This window comes from Nycticebus coucang, chromosome 16, assembly GCF_027406575.1.
Source record: "Nycticebus coucang isolate mNycCou1 chromosome 16, mNycCou1.pri, whole genome shotgun sequence".
Classification (NCBI taxonomy): Eukaryota; Metazoa; Chordata; class Mammalia; order Primates; family Lorisidae; genus Nycticebus; species Nycticebus coucang.
Genome location: NC_069795.1, coordinates 72,225,832 through 72,238,741, shown reverse-complemented (window position 1 = coordinate 72,238,741; position 12,910 = coordinate 72,225,832).

The window sequence follows — 12,910 nt, the reverse complement described above, 5'->3', positions numbered from 1 at the left end:
CCGTTTTGTATTTGGGAACTGAACTGCCCTTTCCCCACTTCTCTAAATTTCCTCTTTGGCTTCTCTACAAACTTCTCTAGCCTAACATCAGGCACCTTTGAACTTCTCTACAAACTGGCATCAGATGCCCCATTCCTCCCACTAAAGTGTAAATTGGGGAAAGGCCTGCTTTCCTTTCTGTCCTCAGAGTGTTGTGAGCATCTCACGCCTACCACGTCACCTCACTTTGCTCCTGAAACTCCTGGCCCAGAACCCCCCAAATAGGATGTAGCCACAAGTCAAGAAGAAGCACTCCAAGAGGTTCAGACCTCAGAGCGACTCACCTGATGGACACATTCAGGTTTTGGCCTCACTCTCTATGCTCAGGTCCCTTTCAGGAGCTTTATCTCCTCCATAGGGAAAGTCTCCCACACCCCTCAAGTCTTCCAGGACAGTAATCTCTAATGGTTCATTCTCCCAAAAAGGAGTCATTTAGGTTCACTAATACTTCAGTTGGGCAGGAGATGGTGGTGGCTTCCCAGGAGAGTCCCAAGGAGACTTGATCTGCCTGAGTGTGTGTAAAGGCCTTTCCTGGTCATCCAGTTAGGTAACTATTGAATCTGACACACAAGCACCTGTCCCAAGACAGGCATTTGCTCTCAGAGAGTACAAACTGTAGCATAGTTTTTAAAAGGAGAGACATATAATTTTTTATTGTTTGGGCTTCATTGAGAGTACAAAGAATTAGGTTACACTGATTGCATTTGTTAGATAAAGTCCCTCTTATAATTGTGTCCTGCCCCCAAGAGATGTGCCATAGAGGGAGACCCCACCAATCCCTCTCTCTCCTCCCCTCTCCTTGCTCCCTCATTCCCCTATCCCTCACCATGTATTAGATCATCTACTGCCTTCATATAGAATTGAATACATATGCTTGATGTTCACCAGTGCTATGCTGTTAAATATTGAGCAACCACTCCTTAGGAAAAAAAGTTTGTGTACATGTGTATGTTTATTATAAATTTTACTGCTGTAATGGTTGTATAGCACAAAATCTGCAAATAATAAAATATAGAACTCTATTAGTGTCTAAATAGCCAATTGATTCTCATATGTAACCAACCTATGGTTGAAATTGATGAGTGGTTCTGACATAAATGCGGTTGACACTTATTTACATTAACAAGATGGAAATGAGGGAGGTGGAGCATGATGGCAGACAGGATGGATGTGTAGCCCACCTCTCCCAAGTCATCAGGTGAGAGGAAGGGGGGTCTGGACCTTTTCCCCATGTGGATTATTGGTGTGGACAGACAGCTGGAGATGTGCAGCGAATTGGCAGATTGCTGTATATGAGGTGTAATTTAAAACCATGGACTCTGTTGTAGAGATTTTCCCTGTTTGGCCGTGCTTGCCGGCAGGCCCTTCCCTCACGGAGGACAGCAGCTTGCAATTCCTGGCAAAACCCAATTGACAAAAATTTATTCCAGAGCCAAGTTTAGCGAGCCAAAAGGGATCCCGCTCAGAGCCACAAGGGGCTAAGCAACCCGATGGAAAATTGAAGGGAAGGGATCCTGCCCAGGAAACAGACATTTTGAATTGTCCAAAATGGTGGATTCCTTCCCCCAGAACAATAGGAGTGATTAAATAGACTGGACCATTCCTGGAGGGGAATATTGGTGTGGGCTGGCAGTTCAGGCTGTGCGGTGAACTGTCGGGTGGCTGGACTCAAAAGTCCAGATTCAAAACTGAGACTCTGAGCCACAAAAACTGAGGATAAGGTCTCCTCAGCAGCTAGAACTGGAGGCAGCCAGCACCCTCCCCCACAGCTGATTGCAGTTGCCAGTTTACAGGAGAATGTGGGAGCAGAAGGGAAAGATCTGTGAAGCGTGGACTCCTGCACTGAGTTGGGAGGTCAGATAGGAGTGCTGTCTGGAACAGAGCAGCTGAGGTTGGAAAATAATTAGATAATAAACTTTTACAGAAACTCCAAAATGGCGACCGGCCAGGTAGGGTGGTTACTGTGGTAACAGTGTAAACTGTGAACCAGGTATAAGCCTGGGACCCACTCACAGCGCCACCTGGTGTTCAGAAAGTATATTGCATTATAAATATATTCCTACGAAAGTTGATCCCTAGTCATACATATAGATGTATATTTCTACATATATACAAGAATAATATTTTTGTGGCTGGTGCCTTTTTTTTCTTTTCCTCATCATTTTCTTGGAGGAGCTATTGTTAATTTTATTATTATTATTATTATATATTATTTTTATTTTTATTTTTTCTATTTTTAATTTTTTCTTTCTTCTTTTTTAACTTTTTTATGAACACCACTTTTTTTTCCTTTTTCCCTTCTCTCTTCCTCTTCTTCCCTTCTTATGGTTTCTGAGAGTGCTTTCATCAGATTTTTAGAGGTTTTTTTTTGTTTGTTTGTTCATTTTGTTTGTTTTTTACCTTCTTTTTTCAATTATTTTACAATTATCATTATTTTTATTGTAGTTGGTATTTTTGTTGTCTGTATGTCTATGTGTTTCTGATTGTTTGTGCATCTGTGGGCTGGAGTGTCTGGTAGCCTTTTTATCTGTTTATTTGCTCATTTGGTCTCAATGAGTTTGGTGTTTTGCTAAATCCTTGGGTTGGCTATTTTCCCTAACTCCAATTTTCACATGCAATAAGAACAAGGGGGAAAGGGGGATGATGGCTGATTGGAGCCAGCTCTCAATAGAAGCCCCAGTCCAGAGAGAGAGATAACAACCAGAAAGAACCCACCAAAGCTGCAGGAGGGGAGCCAAGCTGAGAGATGAGATAGATAATTGCTCGTCTTCCCTGCTGAGGAAAGGTAAGACTCCAAAGAAACTATTTTCAGAGGCGGAGACAAGATAGCTGATTGAAGCCACCTTTACACAGAGGCTCCCATCCAGAAGGAGAGTTAAAGGACAGAAATTTAGCAAGTAACCTGGTGGATTAGAGCTGCACCAAGAGAGAAGGTTGAAGAACGCACATCAACCCCTCAGAGATGAGCTGAGACCCCAATGATATAAACAAAAGGTACAAAATCCGTCACCAAGTGGACAGGAGTCCCCTTCCCCATGAGAATGGCTCAGAGTGCACCACAAACAAACGAGCAGAGTTCAAAATATTTGAGTCATCAAAAGACCCCTGCGATCCAGTTGCCAGAGACCTTTTAAGCTCTCCCACCTGAGGCAGGTGCTGACTGAGACAATTGATTTGGACCTTTTGAACTGAGCCAATCACCCGAGGACTATTCAAGTGGTGCCCAGGGTGTGTGATTGTAGGAAGGTTTTATTTTCCTTTTCCAATTGTTGCCTGTGGGTGGCGGGGTGACTTAATTGCTGGTATTTCTCCACAGCTGAGACTTCAACCCAGAGTAACTGTTTCACTAGGATTGAACAGAGACCAGCTGAAAACAAGACAGAACCACTTAGCCCCACCACACCAAACAGGTCCCCAGTTTCTCAGGCCGTAGCACTGTACAGGTCCTTGATAAAGCTCCAGGGGAAAAAATCAAACACTGTAAAACGATCATGGGGCAGAATCAGCGGAAAAACTCTGGTAACATGAATAACCAGAATACATCGCCCCCTCCCCCCCAAGGAAAGATATGGCAGATGTAACTGAAAAATCCCATTCATAAACAGCTGGACGAGATGTCACAAATCAAATTCAGAATTTGGATTGCAAACAAGATTAATACAATGGAGGAAAATTTGGAATTAGAAATTTGAGGAGCAATTCAAAAGTCAGAATTAGAAATTCAAGGAGAAATTCAAAACTTGTCTCAAGAATTTAACGAATTTAAAGACAAAACCACCAAAGATTTTGATGCACTGAAGCAAGAATTTGCAGCCCTCAAAGATCTGAAAAATACAGTAGAATCCCTCAGTAACAGAGTGGAGCAAGCAGAAGAAAGGATTTCTGACATGGCAGACAAAGCCTTTGAACGCTCCCAAACTCTCAAAGAGGAAGACAAATGGAGAGCAAAAACGGATCATTCTCTCAGAGAGCTCTGGGATAATTTGAAGAAGGCTAATATCCGCCTCATTGGAATCCCTGAAAGTGATGAAGTGGCCTTGCAAGGCACAGAGGCCCTTCTCCATGAAATTATGAAAGAGAATTTTCCAGACATGCCAAGAGATTCTGAAATTCAGACAGCAGACAGTTTCAGAATCCCAGCACGACTCAATCCGAATAAGACATCCCCCAGGCATATCATAATTAACTTCACTAAAGTTAATATGAAGGAGAAAATTCTGAAAGCAGCCAGATGTAAGAAATCCATTACCTACAAAGGGAAGAATACTAGAATGACTGCAGATCTCTCTGCTGAAACTTTTCAAGCCAGAAGAGGGTGGTCATCAACTTTTAATCTCCTAAAGCAAAATAACTTTCAACCCCGGATCTTATATCCAGCTAAACTGAATTTCATTTATGATGGAGAAATTAAATACTTTAATGACATTCATATGTTGAAGAAATTTGCCATAACCGAACAAGCTCTTCAGGATATTCTCAGACCTATCTTCCATAATGACCAGCCCAATCCTCTACCACAAAAGTAAACTCACTCAGAAACTTTTGATCAAACTCCAACTTCCACAGTGGCGAAAAGATTAAAAATGTCCACTGGACTTTTGAAAAACTTGATACTCAAAATTTTACCAAACTTATCAATATTCTCCATTAATGTGAACGGCTTAAAATGTCCTCTAAAGAGGCACAGGTTAGCTGACTGGATACAAAAACTCAGGTCAGATATTTGCTGCATACAAGAGTCACATCTTACCTTAAAAGATAAATATAGACTCAGGGCGAAAGGATTGTCATCCATATTTCAGGCAAATAGTAATGAGAAAAAAGCAGGTGTTTCAATTCTATTTTCAGACACAGTAGGCTTTAAATCAACAAAAGTAAGAAAGAATAAGAATGGTCACTTCATATTTGTTAAGGGTAATACTCAATATGATGAGATTTCAATTATTAATATCTATGCACCCAACCAGAAATGCACCTCAACTTATAAGAGAAACTCTAACAGACATGAGCAACTTGATTTCCTCCAACTCCATAATAGTCGGAGATTTCAACACTCCTTTGACAGTGTTGGATAGATCCTCCAATAAAAAGCTGAGCAAAGAAATTTTAGATTTAAACCTAACCATTCAACATTGGGATTTAGCAGACATCTACAGAACATTTCATCCCAACAAAACTGAATACACATACTTCTCATCAGCTTACGGAACATACTCCAAAATTGATCACATCTTAGGTCACAAGTCTAACCTCAGTAAATTTAAAGGAATAGAAATTATTCCTTGCATCTTCTTGGACCACCATGGAATAAAAGTTGAACTCAGTAACAACAGGAATGTGCATACTCATACAAAAACATGGAAGTTAAATAACCTTATGCTGAATAATACCTGGGTCAGAGGTGAGCTTAAGATGGAAATCGCCAAATTTCTGGAACAAAACAACAATGAAGACATGAATTATCAGAACCTCTGGGATACTGCAAAGGCAGTCCTAAGAGGGAAATTTATAGCACTGCAAACCTTCCTCAAGAGAACAAAAAGAGAGGAAGTTAACAACTTAATGGGACATCTCAAGCAACTGGAAAAGGAAGAACATTCCAACCCCAAACCCAGTAGAAGAAAAGAAATAACCAAAATTAGAGCAGAATTAAATGAAATTGAAAACACAAGAATTATACAACAGATCAATAAATCAAAAAGTTGGTTTTTTTGAAAAGGTCAATAAATAGATAACCTCTGGCTAACCTAACCAGGAAAAAAAGAGTAAAATCTCTAATTTTATCAATCAGAAACGACAAAGATGAAATAACAACAGACTCCTCAAAAATTCAAAAAATCCTTAATGAATATTACAAGAAAATTTATTCTCAGAAATATGAAAATCTGAAGGAAATTGACCAATACTTGGAAGCACGTCACCTTCCAAGACTTAGAATCAAGTGGAAATGTTGAACAGGCCATTATCAAGTTCTGAAGTAGCACCAACCATACAAAATCTCCCTAAAAAGAAAAGCCTGGGACCAGATGGCTTCACTTCTGAATTCTACCAAACCTTTAAAGAGGAACTAGTACCTATATTACTCAACCTGTTCCAAAATGTAGAAAAGGGAGGAAGACTACCCAACACATTCTATGAAGCAAACATCACCCTGATCCCCAAACCAGGAAAAGACCCAACAAGAAAAGAAAATTAAAGACCAATATCACTAATGAATATAAATGCAAAAATATTCAACAAGATCCAAACAAACAGAATCCAGCAACACATCAAACAAATTATACATCATGACCAAGTCAGTTTTATCCCAGGGTCTCAAGGCTGGTTCAATATATGTAAATCTATAAGGATAATTCAGCACATAAACAAATTAAAAAACAAAGACCATACGATTCTCTCAATTAATGCAGAAGAAGCTTTTGATAATATCCAGTATCCCTTCATCATCAGAACACTTAAGAAAATTGGTATAGAAGGGACATTTCTCAAACTGGATAGAGGCCATCTACAGCAAACCCACAGCCAATATCGTATTGAATGGAGTTAAATTGAAATCATTTCCACTCAGATCAGGAACCAGACAAAGCTGCTGATTGTCTCCACTGCTCTTTAACATTGTAATGGAAGTTTTAGCCATCACAATTAGGGAAGAAAGGCGATCAAGGGTATCCATATAGGGTCAGCAGAGATCAAACTTTCGCTCTTCGCAGATGATATGATTGTATATCTGGAAAACACCAGGGATTCTACCACAAAACTCTTAGAAGTGATCAAGGAATACAGCAGCGTCTCAGGTTACAAAATCAACATTCACAAATTGGTAGCCTTTATATATACCAACAATAGTCAAGCTGAAAAAACAGTTAAGGATTCTACTCCGTTCACAGTAGTGCCAAAGAAGATGAAATATTTGGGAGTTTATCTAACAAAGGACATGAAAGATCTCTATAAAGAGAACTATGAAACTCTAAGAAAAGAACTAGCTGAAAATGTTAACAAATGGAAAAATATACCATGCTCATGGCTGGGAAGAATCAACATTGTTAAATATACAATTTTAATGCAATCCCTATTAAAGCGCCACTGTCATGCTTTAAAGATCTTGAAAAAACAATAGAATCAGAAAATACTTTGTTTTATATGGAATCATAAAAAAACTCGAATAGCCAAGACATTACTCAGAAATAAAAACAAAGCCGGAGGAATCATGCTACCAGAGCTCAGACTATACTATACCATACTATACTATACTATACTATACTATACTATACTATACTATACTATACTATAAAAAGATGGAAATGAAACAAAGAGACATTTGTCAGAACTCTTATTTGTCAGTGACTGTAATTCCTTCTTTACTGAATTGAGTGATAGTTGTTGGGTTTTGTTCATTGTTTGAGACAGAGTTTCATTTTGTTGCCCTGGGTAGATGCCTTGGTGTCACAGCTCACAGCAACCGCAGTCACTTGGGCTTAAGCAGTCCTCTTGCCTCAGCATCTTGAGTAGCTGGAACTACAGGTGCCTGCCACAACATCTGGCTATTTTTAGAGACAGGGGTTTCAACTTGTTCAGGCTGGTCTTGAACTCCTGAAGCTCAGGCAATCCACCAGCCACAGCCTCGCAAATGAGTGATAGTTTTCAAATAATGCAAGAATATTTCCTCAATCGCTTGTGCTTTTTGCAATGTAATGGCTATAGGCTAACTGGCTTTTAAATAATCTGCCTCATTAACATGTTCTCCATCACTTTCTTAAGTCTAGATAATCAACAAAACAATAAATCAAGTCCTGTATTTGTAGCGTTTGCTAATTCCATGGTGTAAATATTGCCAATATGTACATATTTCCAGTGGTAGCATTTCCAGAGATGAGCAGCAGCATACTGTTACATGATACATGCCATACAGATCCAGCAGATGTAAATAACTGAAGAGCATAGAAAGTAGTAGAATACTCTCAAGTAATTAGGAAATGATGCATTTTTGGTAATTATTTCCTTCTAAAAATACCATATAATCTATAGGGTAACCCAAAAGTTGCCACTAAAGTCCACGTACATAGAGAAAATAGGAAATTGTAGCTAAATGTACCTTTATTTACAAAAATTCATTACAAAATTGTAGAAAAAGGTTACACATGGGGAATATTCTGTAAAGCTTTTGTTAAAATTTATAATGTGTATTTTGCAAATAAACATACATTTAGCTATGATTCCTATTTTCTCTATGTATGATAACTTAGGGTGACCCTTGGGACACCCCGTATTTAATTACAAGTTATACAATGTGATTCTCAACAATGGAGTTAATAACTGTCTTAGAAAATTTAACAATTTCTGGTGAGCCAGTATGAACCAGTTGCAGCTATACTCTTCTCCCAACAGCAGTAGTATTATCAGGCAGAACTGGGTCCGCACACCCTACCCCTGAACACAATTGTAGTAGCACTCTCCTGGTGAAATAGTTTTAAGGCTGATTGCACCTTTCATTTCTACAATTATTTAACAAGATAAACATTTATTAATCTACTTGTTATCTATTCATTACTTTTGAGAAATCTACCTTGGGAAAAAATAAAAGCAGGTTTCAAACAAAATTCTGTTGTTTATAAGTCACTTTGTCTATGGTACTTTGTTATAGCAGAATGAATGGGTTAAAGCAAATGACAATACTATGCCTGACAACCATCTACTAAAAATAGATTAAACCTATTTTAAATAGTATTAAAAATAGATTTGTGAAAAAATTATAAAACAAGGACAAAGGTAGTAAAAAATTCAGTGTAATAATTTTTTTTTTTTGACACAGCGTCTTACTCTGTTGCTCTAGGTAGAGTGCTATGGTGTCATAGCTCACAGCAACCTCAAACTCCTGGGTTCAAGAGATTCTCCTGCCTCAGCCTCTTGAGTAGCTGGGACAACAGGGGCCCACCACAACACCTGGCTATTTTTTTTTTTATTATTAAATCATAGCTGTGTACATTAATGCGATCGTGGGGCACCATACACTGGTTTTATAGACCGTTGGACACATTTTCATCACACTGGTTAACATAGCCTTCCTGGCATTTTCTTAGTTATTGTGTTAAGACATTTATATTCTACATTTACTAAGTTTCACATATACCATTGTAAGATGCACCGCAGGAACACCTGGCTATTTTTAGTAGAGACAGGGTCTTGTTCTTGCTCAAGTCATACACCCACCTCAGCTTTCCAGAGTACTAGGATTATACAGCACCCAGCCCCAGTGTAATAATTAATACTGAAAGCATTATGACAATTACATAGATTTGATGCCAGCTCTTGACCCATTATGTCCACCTCCACCCCGGAAATCCTACAGTAGGAATCACAGACATTTATTAACCAATGGTTCCAAACTAAATCCATCAAAGTCTGAAACAGAAAGGTTTTTGTTTTTATTTTTGCTTTGGACTATGGAGAACCTGAAAAGGAAGCTAAGTAGTCACTTAGCTAATCAAATTTAAAGACAAACAATAACAAAAAGTGGCAGAAATCAACCTGGAAATCAGAAGAACTCATTGGTTTTTAGAATCAGTTCCCAGGAAAATTACCCAGACATGTCCCTGTTAAATTCTTTTTTTTTTTTTTGCAAGACAAATTTTAATTTTTTTTTTTTTTTTAAATTTCAGTGTGCTTGTTCATTCTTCTTTGTTTGAAGTACTCCTTTTTTGTTGATTTTCTTCTTTCTCCTACGGTGCTGGCTGTTTTTGGTGTTGTTGGTAGAGACGGGGTCTTACTCTGGCTCACTGCTGCTCATATGGGTCTTGAACCTCTGAGCTCAGGCAATCCACCCGATACAGACAGAAAGTATTTCCACTCTTACTAAAGCATTTAATCTCACCTTCCTTCTTGGATGCTACAATCACCTCAGATCATGTGACTTAAGGAAATAACTTCTTTATATTACTATTATACTAGCAGACACAAGTATTTACTTTAAAGCTAAAAAACTCTATAGCAATAGAGAAATAGATAATAGAGATTTTTTTTTTTTTTTTCTGAGACAGAGCCTTAAGTTGTCACCCTGGGTAGAGTGCGATGTCATCACAGCTCACAGCAACCTCCAACTCCTGGGCCCAAGCGATTCTCCTGCCTCTGCATCTCAAGCAGCTGGGACTACAGGCGCCCACCACAATGCCTGGCTTTTTTTTTTTTGGTTGCAGCTGTCAAGCTTTCTTTCTTTCTTTCTTTTTTTTTTTTTTGCAGTTTCTGGCCAGGGCTGGGTTTGAACCCACCAACTCTGGCATATGGGGCAGGCACCCTACCCCTTTGAGCCACAGGCGCCACCCATGAGAAATAGATAATAGAAAAAAAAAAAGAAAAAGAAAAAAAAGAGAAATAGATAATAGAGATTTTGATGAACTAAATATAAGACCAACATTTCAATTCAGCCTTGTGGGCAGAGTTAGGAAATACCTGTAATTCCATTCAGTTACCACGAGTTCTTTTTCTCCTTCTTCCATTCCATATTCGCATAACCCTTGCCTCACAGTAGGAACTTTATTTCCCAAGATAATTAACATATTTATTCATTTTCTCAATCCTTTATTACATACAAAGTAGTTTGGAATTTGAGTACTGCTATAGATTGAATGCTTGTGTACTCCCAAAATGCGTATGTTAAATTCTAATTTCCAATGTAATGGTCTTAGGAGGTGGGACCTTTGGGGGGTGATTATGTCATGAAGATGGAGCCCCCATAAGGGATTAGTGCCTTTATCAAAGAGACCACAGAGACGTTCTTTCTGCCTTCTGTCACCTGAGGACACAGCCATATGTGAAGTAGGAAGTTGGGCCCTCTATACACTGAATCTACTAGACTTTGATCTTGGACTTTCCAGCCTCCAGAATTGTGAGAAACAAAGTTCTGTTGTTTATATGGTACTTCGTTGTAGTAGGCTGAATAGACTAAAGCAAACACCAATACCATTACCAACAGCTCTATTAAATAAATCGCAGGATTTCTCTATAAAATCTTGCAGCTCCTTTTATCCATCAAATAGAACCTATTTGAGTACTGGACTTCAAAGTTATTTGAAATACTTTTTTCTTCATTATGATTTTGTTATCTGTAAGATACACAATCTGATACGCCATTGTTTCTGTTCATATTCAATTTTAGGGATTTTCCCCATTCTTGTTGACTTTCTTTTCTGAAAATGTAAAATGTTAACATGGCTCAAAAATCAAAACCATATAAAAATGTATATTTAAAAAAGTCCCTTAAGCCGTCTCCACCCCTCTATAAGTAACCAGGTTACCATGTCGTTAGTTTCTGGAATATTCTCACAGTGTTCCTTTCTGCAAAAATATATATGTGTATCACTTTTTCCACAAAAGGTAGTATAATATGTCTCTAGCTATATCTCTATATATCTCTGGTTATACACACATCACACACATATTGTTATACTATGATTGTTACACTTAATATAAACCTTAGATGATTCTATACAGACCACAGAGACCTTCCTCATTTTTTTTTAACAGCTGCCTAGTCCATGAAGTATAGAGTGTATTTAATTAATGCCCTACACCTGCTGTTTAAAGCATCTCTGATATCTTGCTATTACAAATAAGGCTGCAAAGAGTAAGCTTGTCATTTTTGTTGGTTTCAATATTATTGTGAGTATAGCTTCAGAGTAAGTTCCTAAATGTGGAAATTACAGGATAAAGATCAAATGCATGGTGCAGTTTCCTTAGATATTACAAATTCCCTTCCATAGGTGTTTTGGTTATCTGTGGTTCTGTAAGAAACCATCCCAAAATAAAATGGCTTAAAACACAGTAATTTAGTATTTATCACAGCTCTGTGAGTTGGCTGGGCAGGGCTCAGCTAAGACAGTTCATCTCTCCCACTTGAGGTGCCAGTGGAGCTTGTTCACAAAGCCTCGATTTGGGCTGAAAGATCTGAGATGGCCTCACTCACACCTGACCCTCAGCTGGATGGTTGAATGCAGGGCCTTCCTCTGATGTGGTCCCTCAGGCAGCACTGCCCACACTTTACATGGCCCTGGCTTCACAGTGAGCAGAAATGCAAACTGCAGGGCTTCTTAAGGCCTGGGCTTAGAGGTCTCAGAACTTTCCCTCCACTGCATTTGGTTGATCAAAGCAAGTCACAGTTCTAGTTCAGGTTCATTTGGAAGGAGACTACACAGGGTATGAATCCAGGAAGCTAGGATTCATGGGGGACCATTTCATAATAGTCCACCACGGCAGCAATTGTACCATTTCACACTGCTGCTATCAACATATGACAGTGCTTATTTCCCCACAGCTTGTCTATAGAACGTTATCATAAAAGTGTCTATTGCGTTTTATTTCATTAAAAAAAACTTACTGAAACTCACAGTTTGATTTTAAAACCCATTATCAGAATAGACTTTTCTCACATCTTTCCCCACAGCTTGCCTATAGAACACGTAACCATGAAAGGGTCTGTTGTGTTTTATTTCATTAAAAAAATACTGACTGAAAATCACAATTTGATTTTAAAACCCATTATAAGAATAGACTCTGCAGTACAAAAAAAATTAATTCTCCTCATAAACTTATAAAATAATTAAGATTATCCTCACTCCACTTTACTAAAAGGTAACTGAGGCACAAAAGGTTAAATATCTTGCCCAAGTACACACAGCTAGTGAGCTCTACAGTTCAATATTATGCTCTTCCTCCATAGTATGCTGCTCTGCTCAGATCCCTTCTTCAGGGTGATGAAGCCAGTTGTTTCCCAGCTGCTGGGAATATCAGTTGCTGCTGGCTCTTAGCAGCATCCCTCACTGGCCTTGCCTCATCTCTCCCACATAGAGTTTCCTCATAACAAAGATTGCTGTTATCTCCT